At 33.6% G+C, this 21127-nt stretch overlaps 1 long non-coding RNA gene across 1 annotated transcript in view; it reads right to left on the bottom strand.

The window, feature by feature from the left end:
- The window catches only part of LOC130542546 (uncharacterized), a 327904-nt gene extending 308503 nt beyond the window's left edge, over positions 1 to 19401 (bottom strand). Inside the window, exon 1 of the long non-coding RNA XR_008957176.1 lies at positions 19341 to 19401. This is a non-coding gene — a long non-coding RNA (uncharacterized LOC130542546). The remainder of the gene's footprint in view (positions 1 to 19340) is intronic.
- Between the last annotated feature and the right edge of the window lie 1726 nt (positions 19402 to 21127).

Raw genomic sequence — 21127 nt, 5'->3', positions numbered from 1 at the left:
AGTTCTCCATGCCTCATTTTGCTTTTTACTTATGTTACCAGCAGGAATCCAGGCTCACCCACAGTTGGTGCCACATTGCTTTTTATATCTCCTAAATTGACACCAATCTTCCATACCTTAGAATCCTAATGCTTTCCACTGACTCCTCTGGAACTCAGGGTCAGTTATCCCCACTCTATCATCATCAAAACTCTCTTCACCTTCGTACCTTAAATCAGGAGTCGACAAACCATAGACCACAAGCCGAATGTAGCCTTCTGCCTGTTTCTGTAAGTAAAGTTTTATTGAATCCCTTATTCATTTACATAATGTCTATGGCTGCTTTCCCACTATAAGAAGAGACCTGAGTATTTGCAACAGAGACCATATGGTCTAGAAAGCCTAGAATATTTGCTATGCGGCCCTGTACAGAAAAAGTTTGCCAACTTCTGCCTTATGTGAATCCTGGCTCTTTCCTAGCCAGGAGAGACAAGACAAGCCTCCCAAAGCAAGACTAGTTTCTCTTTTCTTCACATGTACCTCACAACTAGAGACACCAAAGGGGTATTATTGCTACTTCAAAACTATGCCTCCTCTTCCTGCTTTTAAAAACACAAAATATTTGAAGCTTATGCCATTGTACGATACACTCATTTAGACAGCCATCATGCTGAAAGGTCTCTCAGCACTAACCTCTCCCCTGAATCTCAATCTCCCTCTCTTTCCTGCTCTCTCTCCCCCACCTCTATCCCCCTTACTAACAGAAGAATCTAGCACTTGCCAGCCAACCCCATCAATGACTATATTTGACCATGTCATCATCAACAACCCCACTAACTCATCTTGTATGCACCCTATATTCAACATTCCTGTCTTTGACCATACTATCCCATCCTCCCATCTAATTTATTCTACAGCCCACACTCTACCAAAATTCCAACTCTAAGTACACAACCAATCCAATTTTTCATTCTTCATTACCCACCCAATTGCCTTTGGGGCCCAATTTCCTTTCCTAGTTAGCCTAACTCAGTGCCCTTCTGAAACTTCAGTGTATATATAAATCCCCTTGGGAATCTTATTAAAAATGCAGATTATGATTTGGTAAACCTAGGGTGGGATTTGAGCTTTTTCTTTTCCAGCAAGTTTCCAGGAAGGCCAGTGTTGCTGGACCTCAGATAACAGTAGCAAGGTCCTGGACCTATTATTTTAAAAGAAGTTGGGGAGGAGGTTATTCTATTGCTCCAATGGATATACGGGAGGTGTTGAGCATATTGAGTTATTTCTGAGTTTGCAAATGTGTAATTCTGTTAGTAGGCAATTCGTGTTTGCTACTTGATGCCCACTGAATGTAGGTTCTTACTCTCCTCTAGAAACTGAAGGGGAGTTATCCTCCTTGATAATTACATATCAAAGAGATAGCTCCCATGTCTATTAGAAAGTCATTCATGGGTTGGAATTGTAAAACTGGCAAAAGTCCTTTAAAGATTTACATCTTTAAGGGAACTTACAATTATAAGTTTTCTAAAGTAAATGCTCCAAGAAAAGGGAGTCAGGATTCTAGAGGCAGGAAGATGCCTGTCTAAAGTTTAGTCAACCTTTGGGGAACTTTAAGGATATCTTGGTGAACTGCCTCCCCTTTATCCCCTCCATAAGCTCTCCCCTGAATATTTCCCCCCACATCCATATTTTTCTCCCTCTCCCCCTCTCTGTCTCCTGCCCCCCAACACACACTTTAACATTTCAGTATCTAGTCATTTCCCCATCAATCCTACCCCCACAAAAGCCTAATTCTATTCCAACATTCTCCGTGTCAGTAAATGCTACCACCATACACATCAGATGCTCAACCAAAAACCTAGGAGTAATTATTTCTTCTCTTTCACTAGACCTTCACATCAAATGTATCAGGTAGTCCTACTTAGATCTGTCTCAAAAATATATTCTTTAGCCATCCACTTATCTCCACTTCTCCATTAGATCTATAAGTAATACAAAGACCTGTTAACTCTCAGTTGGACTACTACAATATCCCCTTAAGTAGCTTTTCCAACACTGATCAAAATCTTTCCAATTTGAGTGGTCATTTTAATTAGGTATCTAAACTGGAATATTTACATAGATGATTATTTATACTCTTGCCTTTATGAGACATTTACAAACTACTAACATTACCAGAAGTCTAGTTCAATAATTCTCAGCTTTGCAAACATTGTTTAAAGTTCCCCCAATATTTAATTCTATATTATAAATTGTGATATTCATTATAAGGATGAACTTAAGTGCACTGTACTTATTATCAGTGGATGATAGTATCAGTGGATGAGCAAAATATATTCATTAAAAAATTCATATATTTGGTTCAGTATTAAAAGTTTTCAGTGTTTAACCAAAATTTATTTCAACTTTGTCCATGAATATTGCTATAATAATTAGAAATTAAAATCTAGATTTCATTTGTTAAAGATATTATTAGCCCCAAGTATCTGTACATGATTACTAGTCAAAAATTATTAGATTCAGACTTTCTTCTTAAAAGAAAAATCAGTCAATAAAAAAAATTATTATCAGTTTTGATGTAGCTTTTTTCTGACGTCTTTTCCAAAGACAAACACTTTCCAAAAATCGAGGTTATTTCAAATTAACAATTTCAAACCATTCCCATCATTTTTACCAGACTTTCTAAGTCATATTGTGTGGCTTTCTTACTGATCATCCATTCATAAACACACTCAAGAATTTTCTATAAAGTACAAAAAATTGTACTTAAATATATAATTTCTACATTGACTGTGAAGTTATGAACCCTAAGGAAAGGTAACACTTAAGAAATAAACATCATTGGGGCGCCTGGGTGGCACAGCAGTTAAGCGTCTGCCTTTGGCTCAGGGCGTGATCCCGGCGTTATGGGATCGAGCCCCACATCAGGCTCCTCCGCTATGAGCCTGCTTCTTCCTCTCCCACTCCCCCTACTTGTGTTCCATCTCTCGCTGGCTGTCTCTATCTCTGTCGAATAAATAAATAAAATCTTTAAAAAAAAAAAAAAAGAAATAAACATCATTGACATATAGTCTATAAGAAAGAATTGTGATAATTATGAGTCTTTCAAAAGCAAAGAAAAGAAACTGAACTTCTCTCCAGAAAAGAGGAAATTTATTATAAGCATATACATTTATTATCGAGAATACAAGGACAAAAATGTAGCTATATCTTATGAACAAATTAGAATGAGGGGGTTGATCGCCCTCAATAGCTCTCCTTTTCATAGCTTTCTCTCTGTAATTTCCTTCTTTTTTTTCCTCATGCTGCAGACAAATTCCTCTAACTTCTTAAGCAAACCCCTCCACTCTTCAGAAAACAACTGAGTTTAAGATACTGTCTTTCTATTTTGGTTCCAAAATTCTCAGAGGATTAATATTTTTTTCTCACCTTTTACCAAAAACCTATCTCTGGACTACTAATGAATGCTAAAGATGCTGGAGTCCTTTTATAGTAATTATTAAGGACAGAAGAAAGGTAGTTCTAGAAAAGTTAACGGGATTGGTCAGATAGAAAAATATTGTGGTTTTTGGATTTAAAGACTCAATAATATAAAGATGTCAATACTACCCAAAGTGATTGATTAATTCAGTGCAAATATTAAAAATCCATATTTGGTGAAATACAAGAGGAATCTCAAATGTATTTTATTTCTCAAAAGACTAAGAATGAATAAGCCACTCCTCAGGAGGAATTAAGAGAAAGGATTGGTTTACCAGATATCAATATTTACTATAAAGTAATTAAGACAGTGAGATAATATTGCAGCATAGAATTCAGACCAACTAAATAGAATAGAGGTTTCAGAAAGACATAATGTCCCAAATGAAAACATGGACGTTCAATACATGACAGAGGTGACACTAAAGGACAGTGGGAAGCATGGTCTTTTGAATCAATTGTGTTAGGAAAATAGTGTATCAACTTGGGGGAAAAATTCAGTATGTAAGGCAAAATAATAGTCATTGCCATGTAGTATCTTGTTCCTAAGGGGATCTTTTCAATTTTTAAAGACTTTTAAGTCATATTATAGATAATTTATAGAACTAAGAATAAGGAGAAAAAGACTATTTCATCAGAAATTTCAATAAGAATTTAAACATGGCTAGCCCAAACTTTATTCTATATTTTCCTAGTTTTGAAGATAGTCATCCAAAATGGACAGTATCTTCTGTATGAAACCAACTTCTAATTATTGTCATGTATAAATGATGAACACATCTATCTTGTAAATATTGGCTCCAGATTTCAAATACATCTCTGGTAGTTCCAAGTTCATTACTACTTCTGGTTCTTCTAGCACTTACATAGTCAAAACACAATAAAATTTCTTTGAAACATCAACAGCTCAGAGTGTTTTTCTTTTGCTCCAAAATTTGAAAGCATTCTCAGTTTTAGATCTATAAACACAAACTTAGTGATAAAACCAATGGATTTTGTTTCATATCTATACCACTTCCTTCTGATGTCTTTTTCCATACCTGCTATCAGCATTTGTCTACTTATGGCCAAATCAAGAACATTTTAATGAATAGACATAATTAAAGATGAAAGAATTGTGTCACATATCCTTTTAGGGGGAAAAAATGTCCAGATTCTTGTTGCAAAACTTTGTGCAATGATGTCATTCCAGTTGAATAAGTGAATGAAAACGTCCTGTTTTCTTTCCATCCTTAAAAATATATCATTTACTTGTTGATTTTTTGAATTTGAGAAAACTGACCTAGGATGTCATTATCTAAAGACTCATAGCTGAAACTGTGCTTATACAATCCACCTTATCATCATTAAGAGTCTGTGAAGTGCTATCTGTCTTATCTTCTGATTTCTCTCCTGAATCATCTGATATTTGTGAAAACTCCTCTGTAAATTTTCTTCTCTTCACCAGTATATACAGAAAATTCTCAACTGTGTTCAAGAAAGCTAAGAGAATACTACAGAGATGGTGTCTCCAATCATCTTTTACACTTTTTGAGAGATGGTGCAATATTTTGGACAAGGCAATAAGAAAACTAAGAAGGACCCAATGGCAGAAGTTTTGTTTTGTTTAGTTTTTCATTTCAGCATGAGCCTTGTAGGAAAATTCATTATTCTTTTACTTTCTTATTGTTTCAATCTTTTCTTTCTTTAGCATAGTTAGGAATAATTGATGAGCAATGACAAAACAAATCCCACTATGATAAAAATAGCCAGGTATTTCAAGATATAGGAAAATAAGGCCACTGAGATCCTATTATATAACTTTGATGATACCTGCAGATAAAATGAGTTTTGTTAATTAAAAATATTTTTTCCTTTGAAAACTTCTAATAAAGAATAAAGTTCCTAAAATAGCAATTCTTATATATAGTTAAAAGAGCTCAAAAAAAAAAAAAAGACACTCAAAAACTAGAAGTGGGTTCAATGAATGCTGCTGTTATCTCAAAAGTTAACTTGCACTCCAACCTTGCATTAGGTGAACTAAAGACCTAGACGTGAAAGGCAAAGCTCTAATGCTTTTTAGAAGATACTCTATCGAAGTGTCTTCATGATCTAATTTGGCTGTAATGTGTACTGGGCTTTGAAGTTTAAACGATCCTTAGTTGATTTTAATGTGCAGACAAGCTTAAGAAACACTAAGCCCAGGAAATTTTTTTATTGATATTTTTCATGAAGACCAAAGTTTAGATTTGTCCGTTTTTTTTGTCTTTAAGTGGATCCCTTTCTCTTTCTTTTAAGTTTTTATTTAAATTTCAGTTAGTTAACATACACTGTAATATTAGTTTCAGGTGTATAATTTAGTGATTCAATATTTATAATACCCAGTGCTCATCACAACAAGTACACTCCTTAACCCCCATCACCTATTTAATTCATCCCCTCATCCCCTTCCACTCTGGTAAACATGTTTGTTCTCTATAGTTAAGAGTCTGTTTCTTAATTAGCCTTTCTCTCTTTTTCCCTATGCTTGGATTGCCTACTTTTTTTCTGTTTTCATTCAGCAATGATTTAAGTAAAAAAAATACTCAATATGCCATCTTAAGGAAGCTTATATTACTACATATCTTTAATTTCCTCTAATATTACTGTATATCTTTCTAAGAAAATATCTCTGTGTGTGTGTATATATATACATATACATTATATATATATATATATATATATATATATATATAAAATGCAGATACCCATATTGTACATATTAGGATGATACACACAAACATATTTAAATCCAATGATCACCTTTGGGAAAAAAAAATATCAATATAGAACTGAAAATTCATCACCTTTAAAATCATTTTGAAGAGCCAGTAAGAGTACAGCTGTGCATTTTGGCACGATTATACACATTCTATTTTTGTAGTAATGATATTTTAACTCATAAGCAGCCACTTAAAAAAAATCTTGGTGCCTGGAAAAGAAGAGAAATTTTTCTCTTCTGAGGCTCAACAAAAGATATTTAATTATGCCATGTTAAAATTTCCATCACTGCATTTCCATTCGACAATAGCACTGCTGTGATTGAAAGATGAGTCAGAGAGATAAAATGAAAATTGAAACAGGAAGTATCAAGTTAGAGGCTTGGTTGTCTTGTCTCCCTTAGACTGATTAGACACAACCATTTGAAATGTTCCCTTCTGCTGCAATGAAAAGGCAACTATAATTGACACCAGAATCAATCAGTCAGAGGTGAAAAATGGGCCAAATCTGTAATAGCAGAGCATGCGATGACAGTAACTCTTTAGAGAGAGCCATGATCAATTGAAATCCAAAACTTATTGCCAACCAAAAGAACAGACTTCCATAAATATTTTATATAAAACAACATGCCCAAATTACCCTATGTAATAACCTGTTTCATGAACTATTTTGCATGAGAAATTAAGCTGACATGGCACCTGCAATATTACTGTGTGTATACCTTTTTTTTTTTTTTTTGGAATTTCAAGTTTTCATTATATGTATATCAACAGAAAAACTATGACAATTTTCATTTTATCTATCCAAAAGATGCTTGGATTTTAGAAACAACAACAGCCAACCAATCAATCAAACAAGCAAAAAAAACCCACTATCAATGATCAGCCTTATGGCACATTAAGAAATGTGTACAGAGTGAGGTGGTGAAGGGAAATTGCATGGGGGATAATGAGCAGGTAAGAAAAAAATCACAACAAAGAAACAGTCTGGCATAAAACTACCACAAGGCCACAAGTAAAGGAGAGAATGGTGGCTTGGGGTGCAATTTTGAGGCTGTACTGAAAATTATCTCTCTATAACTATCTGATGGTGTGGTGTACACTGGGGAAAAAAGAGACATGTGTATAAGTTAAAAAAGCTGAATTATTTAAATTCTACAACACCTTAGAGCCCTAAACAACATCTCTGATAAAACAACACAGAAGATGGAAGCAGTCATTTCCTCTCTCACCTGCCAGAGCCATCAGAGAACTATACAAGTAGAGTGTTTCCATCAGTACCTGGAGAGATCGGGAGGATATAAATTTCACTGATAGATCTCCAGCTCACAAACCATGGGATATCAAGCTCCAAGCACTATCAGCTTATCAGACGTGAGAGTAGCTGATTATTTAAATATATTTGTACATATACCTGTATTACCTATTTTTATAAAAAATTCAAATTTCCTTTAAAATTTTGGTATTTTTTTTCCTCATTTCCAATATTGGTGTTTTTTTTTTTAATTTTTGGTAGATTTTATCTACCATAATCAAATTTTCCAGAGATTTGCTGGCTTTATTCTAGTTATTCATTCACTAGACCAGCTATCAGTTTCTTTCTAATCAATATGTAATTTTATATGTATTTTATCCTGTTCCTTAGTTTTTATAAGGTTTGATCCCTTTTAAACCTTTGAATGGTTAGTTTAATAATCTCATTTTTTACTAAAATAAATAACTAAAGTCAGGAAACTTTCTGTGAGTAATATTTGGGCTGCATTTTATTAGTTTCAAAATGCAGTGCCATTATCTTTATTATTTTTTAGACACTTTTATTTAACAAATGCTCTTTTATTCAAGTGTATATATAAATAGATATACATATAATTTAAAATATATTATTTTTAAATTTTAAGAAAAGGTAGATCATATCAATAAGCAGAAAAGGACTGCCATACAATGCTGCCTACCTCAGGGCCATATGAGATGATTCTTTGGTTCTTTTCATTTTCATGTCATTAGCAGATAAGTGTGGTTTTATTACCTAGGCAATCAAGTTCAATACCTGTCAATATGTAGATATTAAAGACTACCTAATAACCTTAATCCCAACTGGTTCCTTCCAAATATCTGAAAACCATATGAAGCATCAGTGGAAAATTTATGTGAGAACTGTAAGTTATTTAAACATGAACTGTAATAGATACTGGATAACATTAAATCTAAGTATGTTAAAATATATCATCATTTGTTATACTTCCCACCATGATTTCTCCTGAGAGATGTTTGCAATGAATTACTAGAATTGATCAATAAAAACCCATCCATTCAGTTTTGCTCCGATGGATGGAGCATTTGTTTTTGAGGAGACACATTAATAGACATCTGCTCCACCATAAGTCTGAATGTTTTTTGTTTGTTTGCTTTTGTTGATCTATTGATTGATTGACTGCCTTCTTATTCTCTGAGTGTGGAACCAGTGCAATGTTACCATGTACTGCTACGCTGCCATTGGTTCATTATTCACTATTGCAGGTACAGAGAAGGCACTGTAACAAGAGCATGGTCATATGAATGGTATACAAGGATGGTATAGCTTCAAATGAATCCTGAGAATTAATATCATTAATTTTTTCAGTACTAATAAAAATGAATTATCAAATGTAAAGTGATAAAAATACTGAAGTCAAAATAAGAATAAACTCTCTTTTTGAAAGTAAATACCTGATTGTTTAGAAACATCTAGTGTTGTACCTTCAGTATTAACATCATAGAGAAATAATTAATAGCATGGTTATAAATATAGTTAGTGTCATGGTTAGCTTATAAATTTTTTGAAGATATAATCTCTGAATGCAAAGGGTTTAATTACACTCATTCTGAGATACTGTATCATATTGTCTTCAGTCCATTTAAAAATAGGGATAAATTTCCTCCGAAAAATCTTATAAAATATTCCTGATATGGAAGAAAATCCAAATAGATGGTTTTTGAAATTTAAAAGAAGCAATTACTGGTCCCTTGGAAGTCTTTTTGAAAATAGCTTTTAAAGCCTGCTAGATAAGTAGCAGTAGGCCCAAAAGGGGAATACAGAAATTATGCATGAAGTGGCATTTTATATCTAGGAATCTTTCCTGGAAATTAAAAGCTGTTTGGAGAAATTAAAAGGCTTTGGGGAAGTGGGCAATAAGTTGTAAACATCTTCCTGGATTATGTGGCAAGATATAACGTCATTTTCAATTTTATTTTGTTTTATTTTTTATTTTAGTTTATTAATTTTTTGAAGAATAATTGACATGATATTGTATTAGTTTTAGGTGTACAACATTTTCCATTTTAAATGAGGAAATTGTTTTGGAAAAGGATTGAAAGACACTAAATCAAGGTATATTGAATAAAGTTATACTTCAGTTCCTATGGGGAATTGGTACTTATATTTAATGTGATATTACATTTAAACTGACTGCAATATATTCATTTATAATTACACATTTGTGTTTGTATCTGTTTCTGTGTTTATATTCGTATTTAGAGCAAGGTCATTCCCACACCGAAAAATAAGAAATAATGAAGATGTGGTTCTAGAAATTGTAAATAATTCCTGAAAGACATAGGATCAAGGGCAATATAGGAATGGGATGGTCATGGGGGCTTCCCCTCCCCAACCCACTGCAGAAAATAGCTACAAATCTGACATAATGCTAAAAGAAGCTCCTTGAAGTCCCTTGAGAGGGAACAGATGCTGCAGACTCTGCTAGGGAGCTCATTCTAGGAGGAGGGGAGAGGATAATATGAGTCTCTGTTTTCTGTGGCTTTTAATCTGGGGTATCATAACAAGACATAATTAGTTTTAGAATTTAAAAAAAAAAAAAAAAAACTTTGTTCCCTTATGGAACAAAATGCTTAATTTGTAGGAAAAAGGGTAACAAAAACTTTCAACTTTAGGACACTGGTGAAAAAAAAAAAAAAACTACAACAGGGTGAAAGAAACAGGAAATATTTGACATTAGAAGAGAGGCAGTTTTGTGTCCAAAACTATAGCTGAAGGAGGGGCAAGAGGTCAAATTCCATTATTCAGGGACCAGGGACTGCCTAAAATTAGGGCATTACCAAACCATCAGAAAACACCCCCACACTACCATTTACCACTAGGCTAAGAAGTCATAGTTAGGATCTTCCTGGAACAGCAGCGAGAGGCAGATTTCACAGAGGTACAGTAAAAAGGGAAGACAGAAGGCATTGCTGGAAGAATTTGAAGTCTGTGGTGCACCTGAGTAACTACAGCAACAACAAACCTCAGACCCTACCCAGTCCCTGACTACAGTAATTCAAACACCAACACTAAAAGCCTACCATCTCACTATAACTAGTGAAAATGTTTCTCAAAAACAAAAGACAAATAAAGACTTTTTAGATGAACAAAAATGGAGAATTCATTCCAGCACACCTACTATATAAGAAATGTTAAAGGAAGATTTTCAGGCGGAAGGACTATGATACCAGACAGCAATATGGATTTGCACAGTACAATGAACAGTACTAGAATAAATGTAAGTAAAATAATTTTTTTTCTTATTCTGAACGCAATTAAGCTTGAAATTATAACTGGCCGTTATATTTATATTTATTTTATATAATTATATTTATATATTTATATATATAAATATATATATTTATATATTATATTTATATAATTATATTTATAATTATACCATAATTAAATATGGTATAAAAGAGTTGTATGTCTATAGCCTATGTAAAAGTAAAATGTATGCCAACCATAATACAAAGGACGGGAGTGAGGAATTAGAAATACGCTGTTGTAAATTCCTCACACTATATGTGAAGTAGTATATTATTCAAAGGTAGAATGATTAATTAAAAAGCTACATTGTAGTCTATAGGCAACCACTAAAAATGTAAATATTTTTGTCTAGTAACTTGACCTAATTGATACTGAATGAACACTTCACCCAATCACAGCAGATACACATGTTTTCAGTTGCATAGGACATCATCAAGAGAGATTATATTCTTGGCCATGAAACAAATCTTAACAAACTTCAAAGAACAGAAAGGATACAAAGTATGTTTCAATAATTAGGCTAGGTACCAATTACTAAAAGCTATCTGAAAATCCCATGACTACTTGGAAATTAAACAGCACACTTCTAAATAACCCATGCATCAAAGAGGAAGTACTAAAATAAATTAAACTCTATTTTTAACTAGGTGAAAATGAAAATACAACATATCAAATTTTCTGGGATGCAGCTAAAATAATGTTTACAGGAAAATGCTTAGCACTGAGTGCTTATATTAGAAAAGAAAAAAAGTCAAATAGTTAATTTATGCTTTCACAAAAGGAAATTAGATAAGAGCAAACTAAACCGAATTCAAGCAAAAAGATCAATAATAATATAGATAAAAGCATAAACCAAGACAGTATGGTATTGCTGAAACAATAAACACCTGAATCAATACAGTTGAATAGAGAGCCCAGAATAGATCCAAACTATCGAATGATTTTTTTTTAAGATTTTATTTGATGTACTGGTCAGAGAGAGACAGCACAAGCAGGGAGAGTGGCAGGCAGAGGGAGAAGCAGGCTCCCTGGTGAGCAAAGAGCCTGATGCAGGACTCGATCCCAGGACCCTGGGATCATGACTTGAGTGGAAGGCAGACGCATAACCGACTGAGCCACCCAGGTGTCCCTCAAGTGATTTTTTTTTTTTTAAGTGCAAAGGAAAGGCAATGAATAAAAAGGATGGTCCTTTCAAGAAATGCTTAACAATTTGGGCCTCCATATACATAATCGCCTCAATTCATATCTTACACCTTATGTAAAAATTAACTTAAAATGTATTACAGCTTTAAATATAAACCATAAAATTATAGATCATCAAGAAAAAAAGATCATCATAGTAAAACTTTGTGACCTTGGGTTAGGAGGCAAAGAGTTCTTTAAATACAACAGCGAGAGCTCAACTTATAAAAGGATATAGAAATTGTACTTTCTGTCTGTGAAAGACATTGTTAAAAGAATGAACGGACAAGCAGACTGGACAAAAATGTTCATAAAACATACACTTCTGACACACAACTTGCAACCGGAAATTATAAGAAACTATTAAAACCCAATAAGAAAATAAATCAATTAGAAATGCCAAAAATTTTAAACAGAAACTTTATCAAAGAAGATAATATGTATAGTTCAGTTCACAAAATAAGTCTTTGGTCCTTTAGAAAGATTTTGAAAAGTTCTTGAGACAAAGATGTCCATGATGTGGAAAGAGTGAGTATCAGGCTTAGTAGTAGTCCCACTGGTTTCATAAATGAATGGAAGCTAGTAGGTCCTAAGATGACGGGAAGCATGGTATGATCCAACAGCAATCACTCTGAAGGTCTGTTAGATAATACATCAGGTGTCAGAGGTGTGTGATATACACAGCTATGGAGTCCTCATTAGAAACAGCTGATCAGATTCTGAGAGGACAACAAGCAGCAGAGAGATGAGAGGTAGCAGTTACCTAGTCAGCTCTGTCACTTCTAGCAAAATAGCTTGGGCTGAGGGGAGTGGCTCCAAACCAAGAAATTTACTACCCATTCCAAGATCAAATGATTCAGAAGCCACCGACTACTAAAATGGTTGTCAGAAGTGCAGCTGATTCTGAAAACTTCATTCTGAAATTTTTTGTATCCTTTCCTTATTAATGTCTATCTCAAAACATAAAACATCCCCATACTTACATACTAGTAGTCTCATTCAAAGCATTTCCGTTCATTAGACAACATTAACTGTTGCTTACTATATAACTAGAAGAGCCTTCTAAAATCACTATTACCAAGGAAGAGGAATAGGGAATTAATAACACCTAGATCTGATTTGAGTTAATCTTAAAGATCATTACTGTGCAAAACTGAAAGTCCTGTTTTTAGTAAATGGCTTTGGAAGTCCTAGTAGTTAACATTTAATGGTGTTGGTTATGAGTTAGGACCTAGGTGGGTGCCTCTTAAGCTCCAGTGTGCATGTGAATTCCTTGGCAACTTGTTCATGGCAGATTCTATTGCAGTAGTTCGGAGGTGGGGCCCAAGATCTTGCATTTCTCACAAGTTCCAAGATGATGCCGTTAGTCTGTGGAACACATTTGGAGTTGCAAGAACCTAGAATGTTGACTGTTTCTCAACACTGAGTAAATCTCCAAAAACCCTACGTATTCATACACCTGGCCAAAGAAGATGAAGCTGGTATTACAGCAGGTCTAAAGGCAAAACCGGGCTGCACTAAACACAAGAAACATTTATGGCTTTGAACACATAGCCTTCAATCTCTAGGTTCTCTTCATATCACCACATTAAAAAATCCTTAATTCCAATCTAGAAAATTTACTTTCGCATGTACTAATACAAATTTTAGCAAAAGTCTCTTTTAAAAACCGGGAAAATAAACATCACTCACAAGAAAACTGTAATCGAAGTTTAGATAAGTGATGTATTTGAAAAATTATTTAGAAACAATATTAAATTGGAAGATCATGTTATTAAATGGGGGAGATCAAATTCCTCATCATTTTACCTTAGCAAGTAACACATAACATTTTAAAGACTGTTATCTACTTGTCAAAAATTTATTAAATTTTAGGTGAATGAAGTATTTTAAATGAATCTCTCCTCAATTTATGGCCACCTCTGAGTTGAGAAATGAAGTTATTTTTTCAGGGATAATTTATTCATTGATTTTATTTCGTATTCTTTCTCCTTTAGGATACAAAATAGTAAGCCTATCATAACTGAGATTAGAAATGCCATTTCTTTAGCATAATGCTCATTCAGGCAATGAAAGAAAAACAAGAATAAAATAATCACCTCGTCTATGCAATTCGTTTCATGTTCATTATGATACCTTGTAGTTTTCTATACTATTATTGGGACAGAATTCTATTTTCACTTTAAATAATAATAATAATTAAATAAAATAATTTTTTCTTCATTTTCCTAAACCTGTTTCCTATTAAACTATTTATATTTTATCTTTAAAATTGTCTTTTCTCATCACCATATAATTTCATTTATATATTTCACAGGTTTCTTTGTTGAGGTCCCTTGTTCACTAATGTGCATATACTCTTAGTATGTGTAAGTAGACACAGCCAGTGCACACACTTTGTGAGTTTTCTAAAAGTATAACTTTAAAATAATTATCTTTCATTTTAGCTTCTTTAACAATATTGTCTTCTTGGGCCTCTAATTTAGTCTCTAAATTTGTAAGCAATATATTTAAATGCATTTTCTATTAGCAATAATGTTAGTTACTTTTATATTAAAGTAAAAATAACTTTTTTACAAGTTATTACAAGATTATTAGTTATTACAAGATTATTAGTAATATATAATTAAAAGTAAATTAAATTTTATATAATTGAAATACATTTGCATATTTAATTTGTGGCACTGACAAATAATATCACTATTCAAAGAATCAATTCAAGAAGCAGATCATTTATAAATATATGAGACTGTAAAAACCATAAAACTATGTAGAGTAAAATGGATAATGAGAAGTTCCTACTTTTTTTTTTTTTTTTTTTGGCCTTATGCTCAGCATGCTCCAACATTTGGAGATGTTTGTTTAGATTATACTGAATGCTATGCAGTCATTATTTCATCAGTGGGCTCTCTCCACTGCATATTTCATAGCATCACAGACATAGCATGTGTACATTTACATAATTATTGCATCGACAACATTAGGTAAATATATACAAACCACTTTTATCCTTCAAGGTTAGTGGTATTTTCGGAAACTTTCTTTTTAAAAAATACTTCCCCATTTCTGAGGCTCTCTGAATTCTCTATACTCTCAATCAGGTAAATAAAAAATTACCTTTACTTCTAAACTCAACTATTTACAAATAATGGAATAAAATTTCACTTGATGCATATGAATAATTTTCATTTGCATATAGTTATTTAGGGCATCCTGACATTCAGTTGATATTCTTAAATCCATATTCATTTCACCTGCTGTGTTCACTGCACATGACATTATACATTGTTAGCATTAAGCAAATTATATAATGGTAATACATTTTTTCCAGTTAATGAATAGTTCCTAGTCTAAAATGCTGGGTTAAGTAATATTAGCAATTGTCTTACTACTGGATCTCTCAGAACTAGTAATATGTTAATGTATATTATGACTTCTAAGGAAAAAAAAATTCAGTATTTCCCAAGCATTTCTGATTATGGAACCTGTTGTTTTGTAGAATATGCCTCAAAACTGTTATACTGTGGAATATAATTTGTTGGGGGTGGGGGGAGTTACACAGAGTATTGTGCAAGAAATAATGGGAAGACATGCAGATTTTTAAATGGTCACTCATCTTAATAAATACTTATTTGAATACACACCCATTAAAAGAATATAGCATATTTATGAAACATATAAAATGTGATTAATAAAATAATTTATTTCCATAAAATCTGAGATTATTGAGTTCCTGTCAAACTATAACTTGTCTATCACAATTTAGGAAATGTTTTATGGTAAGGACAAGTTAGTATAGATTTGATAGATCTTGGGTTTAAATTACTCCTATTAGATTATATGTAATTCCAGGTACCACATTTTAAAAGAGAGGCAAACTGTTATCTGCTGGAAATAGAGGAACTGAAATGGTAAATGGGCCACACATTTGGTGACCAGAAGTTTTGATACTGAGTAGTGAATAAAGGAGAAAACAGAGTCTTTCCTTTACAATATGGGGTTAATTGTTAAAAGTGTAACTTGGGGAAATGTGGATTTCTCTGGGAACGGAAATACTAAAAAATAAACAAATTTATTGTTTCCTAAAGAGAACACAATGGCCAGAAGATGAAATGTTTCAAAATACACTTCCAAACTTAACATTCTATGATTCTGCTCTCCAGGAATAAAAATGTAAGCTTTCTATTGTGTTATGTGTGGAATTATTCACAAGTTCTGAGTAGACTGAAATAAAATCAGTTCACAAATCAGCCAAATCTGTCCTATATTTATTTTATTTGATCAATATGTAAATACTGAAGAGATAATAAACACCCAAATCCTAGGAAACCCAATGGCTTTGGGCTCTTGAACAAGTGAATTCCTTCCTTCCTTTGATTCTACCTGACCTTTTACAAAAGAACAACTAATCTCCAGATCATTAGGTTTGAAATTGCTACAAAAATTAGTATAATTTTGAAACAATAGATGGATGGGGAGATATAATTGTCTCAAATAACTAGGCCAAGATAGGCATTTTAATAAATGATGTTGGGACAACTGGGTAGCCATTTAGAAAAACATGAACACAAATCCTATAAGGTAACATACAGCTAGATAAACTCTAAGAAAAAAATGACTGAATTCCTCTATCACCTGAATGTATGAGAAAGCTTTCAGACTATAAAACAAAATGCAGAAGTAACAAATGAATAAATTGATAAATGTGACTAGAAACTTACAAGTATACACTTCTACATTGCTAAAAAATATCTTAAAATCAAATATAAATTAAAAAACTGGGAGAAAATGTTTGCAAAATATATCACAAACAAAAGAAAAAATGCATGGCATATAAAAATCAAGGCCATTTTTTTTTTTTTGGTAATTGAGGAAATAAGGACTACAGCTTCTAGCCAAAATGGAGTAAGAACGATCAGATTTATCCTGTCATCTGAAACAACTACGGCAAAACATACGACACAATGACATTGAAGACACTGGACAAAAAGATACTCGACACTGAAGGACAACAGTCACTGAGAGACTGGAATCAATGAAGTGAACCCATGATTGTTCTAGGTAACTGGGTAACATCCTAGAGAAACAGTCTGGAGATGAGTGGTGGAGGAAGAACCTAGGCAAAGCACAGTGGTTCCTCTGGGTTGAAGAAATGGAGCTAGGATCTAAGGAAACCAAGACAGCTTCACCGGGCAATTTCACAAGGCAGAGCACTAGAGAGAAGAGAGCTGAACACAGAGAAAATGCCATAGCTCTCAAGAGCATCCCCGTCAACATTCAGTTGAATACTGATCAGCTCATTTGTGCGAGGAGAGTGAGGTCTTGGAAAGAATCACTAGAAAGATTATAAGAAATAGAGTTCCCATAAGGCTTAGAAAAATTTTTGTGCTCACCAGCCTGAGTGGGGAAAAAAATGTGTAATTAATGGGGTAACAACTAAGATACTAAGAAGACTCTTGCCTCAGTGGTAGAGAAAGATTAATCCATGTCTAAACACAGCTTTGGTCCCACGTAACAAAAAGTAGGATCAAACTCATTACTCTTTCCAGGTAATTTTATCATGTTCAACAAAAACCATTCAAGGATATTTATAGGAAAACAAAATTGCCATACACATAAGAAGACAACATTTACAATTGTCCAGAATCTAATTTAAAAAATCACCAGGAACGTAAAAAAGTACAACCCAAAATACTAAATGAAAATATAACCCAAAATGAGGAAAAAAAAAATCAATCCATTAAAACTGACCCAAAAAATGAAACAGATGATAGAATGGGTAGACATGGAAACAGTTATAACATATTCAAAAGACTGGAGGAAAAAACTGGACATTTTAAGTAGAGACATGGATGATATAAAGAAGTCCCCAAATACCTTGAGATGAAAATAAAACGGTGAAAATAAAAAACACACTGGATGGGATTAACAATAGGTCAGACTTGCAAATGAGATTAGAGAATGTGAAGACAGCAATAGAAACTCTCCAAAATAAAACACAGAGAGAAAGAAAAGAAAGAGATCTGAAAAACAGAGCCCATTGGCCAAATTCAGCCCTCTTGTTTTCATATTGGTTGTGGCATTTTCCCCACTATAACAGCAGCACTGAGTAGCTTGTGCCAAGGACTATAAACCCCAGAAAGCCAAAAATAATTATCTTTACAGAAAAGTTTGGCAACCCTTGTTCAAGCCAATGCAAGAAGACAAATATGATAATGGGATGGTGATGATGACAGTAGTAACAGTAGTAGTTGTAACAGTAGCAGTAAAGTACAATATTTGCTTAGGAGGAAATAAAACTTGTATTCACAGACAACATAATCATTTACATAGAAAATTCCACTGAATCTATTTAAAAGCTACCAGAACTTGTGAGTTTAGCAAAATTATTGGCTAAAATGTATATAAAATTTAAGTGCATATCTTTAAACTGGCAAAGGACAATCAGAAATTAAAATTATAGAAACAATACCATACACCATATATGCTGCATTAATAATACGAAATACTTATAAATTGAGTTGACAAAAATATGTTCAATAATTATAGACTGAAAACTATAAAACTTTGCTCAGAGGAACTAAAGAAGACTCAAATGGCAGGAGGGAATTGACTGCAAAGGGTCACAGGTGATTTTTTAGTAATGGAATAGTCTAGGTCTTGATTGTGGGGGTGGATGCATGACTGTATGTATCGTCAGAACTCATCACAATTGTACACCTAAAAGGGTGAATTTTATTGCATTTAAATTATATCTCAATAAGCTTGTCTCAGACAAATCCTATTTTTTTTAAAAAAGAAAGTGCCAAAGACATAAACAATTAAAAATAAAATATAAAATTAAATATACGAATGATGTAAACTTATGGTAAAGGATACAAAAATAAAAACTATACTACAGTAAAATTCCTCATATATCAGCTTGGCCCAAAGTCAAAAGTTTAGCTACAGAGAAACAAGTACTCTCATACACTGCTGTCAGAAGGCAAAAAAAGTACAAGGATTATGGACAAATCCAGCAATAACTAACAAAACTACATGCTATTTTTCCTTCTTCACTGAAATTCCATTTCTAGGAATTTACCTTGAAGTTATCACCACAATAATAAAAAAATACATATGCATGGATTATATATTATAGGATTGTTATCAAACAACGTCGGATAGCACTAAACGTTTCAATATATAACGTCACTTGAATTAACTATGGTACATGAGCATAAAGAAATTCTTTGCAGTTAAAAAAAAAAAAAAACAAGGAACAGCTATAGACATGAATGTGGAAGGAGTTCAAGGATATATGAGGTGAAAAAAGCAAAGTCCAGACAAATACGCACACCCACACTTACACTTGTAAGAAAGAAGAAATAAGAAAGCATGCATAATTTTCTTACCTTAACAAGTTGAAACACATGTACTCTACTTCCAGTATGAGATGTCACAAGGAAATACTGCTGTCCTCTCTGCAGAAAACAAGTATAAAATTGCAAAATATTACTTAAAAATCACCATTTCAGGCACTAAAAAAAAGAAAAACTAAGTTCAGATAACAACTTCAGAAGTGTTCATTCAAGATAAATTGTTTGTGTTGTGTGAGCACACTAATTTTGTGGTATTCTTGCCTGAGGGCATTATAATCCCACCCTCACTTAAAGCTGTATCAGCCAAAGACAGTACTTTCTGAGGTAACCATCAGAGCTCCCGGTATTTTAAGAGGAAGATTGTGGAAATGAGAGACATGGAAAATGACTGAGAAAATGAACTTATCACACAACCCACCCTTGCTGGAAGGCTGAGTAAACTACATATACCTGAGGAGACCCTAGACTCCCCAGACCTGGAATTTTCTGTCTCCTTGAATGTGTTCCTCAAGTCATATACACAACTCAGTCAGCATAAGGTAGAAGCCTTCATTGTTTGAGGTATCTGAGCCTAATCATACTTAAACTTTTGTCTGACTTTAGCAGGAAAAACCTCTTTTAAAAAAGAAAAGTAAAGCATAGATATGGCATACCACAGAGAGACAGATTTCAGTGTTAGCCCAGAAAATTTTCCACTAAACAAATAAATAACGCTGCCTGGGTGGCTCATATGGTTGCGAATCTGCCTTCGGCTCAGATCATGATCTCAGGGTCCTGGGATTGAGCCCCGTGTCAGGCTCCCTGCTAAGCTGGGGGCTTCTCCCTCTCCCTCTGCTTGTGCTCTCTCTCTCTCTCAAATGAATAAATAAAATCTTTAAATAAATAAATAAAACAAGTAAATAAATGAAAATGCAGAAATACTCAGAAAAACAAAACAGGATCAGAAGTTGTCTACATTGTCCCTTTTCCAATGATTAAATGTGCAAAGAAATACAGAATTGCCAAGAATCGGGGAAGAAAAAGAAGCCGGCAAGAAGAACTCTGAATGTCTGAGTGTTTTTGGAGTTAACAGACTTCAAAACATCTTTCAAGCATAGGTTCAAAACTTAAAGGAAAACGAAGAATTACAGGATTATGTGCTAAGAATTAGTGAACAAATCTCATCAGAGAAGTAGAAACTGTTGAAAGAAGTCAAAGGGAAATTCTAGAATTGAAAAACAATAAAAATTCTCTAATGGAATTAACAGCAAATTTGAGCTGTCAGAGAAAGAATCATTGAACTTCAAAGTAGACTAACAGTAACCATCTAACATCAAAAACTCAAGAAAAAGATGGAAGTAAAATAAAAAAAATCTGAGAGATGCATAGCACAATACCCAGCATTGCACACTATGTGAAAGTACAAACCCAGAGGATGAGAAAAAGAGAAAGGAGAAGAAAAATACTCGAGGAGCAGCACCTGGGTGGCTCGGCCCCTTAAACATCTGTCTCTGGGCTCAGTTGATGAGCTCAGGATCCCGGAATGGAGCCTCAGGCGGAGCTCTCTGCTCAGCAGGAAGCCTGCTTCTCCTCTCCTGCTGCCCCTCCCTCTGGCTGACGCACGTGCGCGGGCGCACAGCCACACGCCAGCCACACGCACGTGCGGGCATGGACTCGCTCTCAAAGAAATAAAATCTTTAAAAAGAATGTTTATAAAAAAAGAAAAATACTTGAGGAAACAATGGCCAAATCATCCCAAATTTGTTATAAAACAGTAACTTACAGATCCAAGAAATTTAACAAACCTCACATAGGCAATTACAGGATTGTCACAAAGGAAA

This window comes from Ursus arctos, unplaced genomic scaffold, assembly GCF_023065955.2.
Source record: "Ursus arctos isolate Adak ecotype North America unplaced genomic scaffold, UrsArc2.0 scaffold_37, whole genome shotgun sequence".
In the NCBI taxonomy this organism is placed as follows: domain Eukaryota; kingdom Metazoa; phylum Chordata; class Mammalia; order Carnivora; family Ursidae; genus Ursus; species Ursus arctos.
This window is presented reverse-complemented; position numbering and strand designations above follow the sequence as displayed.